This window comes from Zalophus californianus, chromosome 13 (genome assembly GCF_009762305.2).
Source record: "Zalophus californianus isolate mZalCal1 chromosome 13, mZalCal1.pri.v2, whole genome shotgun sequence".
Lineage (NCBI taxonomy): Eukaryota > Metazoa > Chordata > Mammalia > Carnivora > Otariidae > Zalophus > Zalophus californianus.
This window is the reverse complement of record NC_045607.1, coordinates 45,762,232-45,764,612: the sequence shown is the minus strand read 5'-3', so window position 1 is coordinate 45,764,612 and position 2,381 is coordinate 45,762,232. Positions and strand designations below refer to the sequence as shown.

At 37.4% G+C, this 2,381-nt stretch overlaps 1 non-coding gene across 1 annotated transcript; it reads left to right on the top strand.

The window, feature by feature from the left end:
* Positions 1-2,008: 2,008 nt before the first annotated feature.
* On the top strand, positions 2,009-2,113 carry LOC113935186. The gene has a single exon (XR_003523939.1). It is a non-coding gene; the product is annotated as a U6 spliceosomal RNA (small nuclear RNA).
* The last annotated feature ends 268 nt before the right edge of the window (positions 2,114-2,381 follow it).

The following is a 2,381-nucleotide window of genomic DNA, read 5'->3' as shown; positions in this document are numbered from 1 at the left end:
GGGGTGTGAATTCTGAAACCCAATTCTGGTCTTCTAAAGTTCATTTGATGGTGTGGGAGACTAAAAATAGTACTCTTACCTTTTTTTCTTTCTTCCTTTATTTTTAAACATTCCTTTGGATTTTTTTCTTTGATGTTTTTATACCTCTCTCCTTTAAACAAATATTTCTTCAACATCCAGCAATGTACTAAGCAATAGGGCATAAAATGGCAAATAAGAGATAATTTTGAGTTTCACTTTTGCTACTTTGTGTCTAAGGTTTCGTTATCTATAAAATGGAAATTACATATTTCCTATGAGGGATGAAATGAAGTGCTGCATATAATGGTCTTAGAACAATATCTGGGAGTTAGCTAATAATTAGGTATTGAGAACTGACTGTGTGTGTGTCACTGTTCTAGGGAGTATGAAAATGATACCGTGCTGCTCTCCTCAAAGAGTTTACTTCCAGTAGAAGGAGACAGATATAATGTAGAAATTGAACAAATTTAAATGCCAAAAAGAACAATGAATAAAATAAAATGATAATCCAGGTGGGAAAATTTTAACTGGGGTGTCCAAGGAGGGCATCTCCGATGAGGTGACCTTTTGAGTTGGGATCTGAATGCTGAGGAGGTGGCAGCCATGTGAAGACCTGGGGTTAAGTCATTCCAAGCTGAATGTGCAAATGCCCTGAGATAAGAATGAGTTTACATATTTAAGGTTCAGAAAGAAGGTATGTGTCTGGGACATAGTGACTGTGAATGAGTGTAGGAAGAGGAGCCTGGAGAAGTAAGCAGGGGCCAGATCATCTATGACCCTCTACTCCATGGGAAGGAGTTTGTATTTTATTGTGTTTGCTGTAGGGAGCCCTTTTAAGCTGAGGGGTAGTGATTGGATTTATATTAGATTGGATTGACTTAATCTCCCTTCTGAATGGAAGAAAGACCATAATAGGGTCAAGCATGTAAAGGAGAACATTTGTGATGGTGGTCCAGGTGAGAGAAGACATTGCTAACTAAGTCAGAATTAGGGATGTATGTGATACATATAATGATACAATAATGATCAGATGTGGGATGCCTTTTTGAGGTAGAACTCATGGGGCTGGATGTGGCAAGAAAGTATCAAAATAAATCAAGGGTGATGGATTTTGTCTAGAGCAAATGGATTTTTCTCTGAGGAGGAAGACTTGGATTGAGCTGGTAGTTATGCTTGGGTCGTGCTAAGTTAAAGATCCCTATTGCACTTCTAAAAAATGAAACAGCCAAGTAAGCAGTTGGCTATATTGAGTCTTGAGTTTAGGGAAATTCCAGGGCTGAAATTTTGAAATTATCAGCAATTAGGTGACTTTTAAAATCATAGGATTAACTGAAATCCTCTAGAAAATAATAGCTACTATTTATTCAGCACCTGCCAAATACCAAATACTGTTGTAAGTGATGTACATGTGTTAATTTGTTTATTTAATACTCATAACAATCCAGCAAGGTAAGAAAAAATTTTTTTAAGATTTTATTTATTTATTTGACAGAGAGAGACATAGCGAGAGAGGGAACACAAGCAGAGGGGGTGGGAGAGGGAGAAGCAGGCTTCCCGCCGAGCAGGGAGCCCGATGCGGGGCTTGATCCCAGGACCCTGGGATCATGACCTGAGCCGAAGGCAGACGCTTAATGACTGAGCCACCCAGCTGCCCCAAGAAATGTTATTATATCAGTTTTACTGATGGGGAACAGAGGCAAAGAGAAGTTAAATAATTGCTCATATACTTACTCAGTGAAAAAGTCAGCATTTGATGTAATTTGGCCTCAGTTTCCAGGCACTAGAGTACGAGAAAAAGAGGGTATAGGATTCAGTTCTAAAGCAATTTAACATTTCAAGGTCAAATTAGAGGAGCTGGGGTCCGCAAGAGAACTGAGGAGGGGCAGTCAGTGGGGAGGGAGGAAGTCTAACTGACTGTGTGAGTTGTGGATGCCTAGATAAATAAATTAATAAGTAGGAGATTAATGCATCAAATGTTGCAAAAGCACCTGTTTTGGCACTAAATATATTAAATTTGGAACAATGCAAAGAAGATGAGCCCTTATTCCTGAGCAAAGGTGATATACAAATCTGTGAAGTGGTCCATGTATTTTTGTGGGCCCATATCTCATACTCTACAGAAATATAAAATTTATATGGGTTAAAGATTTAAGTCTGAAATTCAAACCTTAAATCTTTTAGAAGAAAATATAAGAGAATATATTATGACCTGGGAGTAAGAAAGAATTTCTTAAATAAAAATAACCAATACTTATTAAGTACTTAAAATGTTAAGTGCAGTTACAATAAGTTAAAGATATTAACACATTTAATCCTCACAACAATCCTATAAGATTATCCCTACTTTACAGATGAGGCAA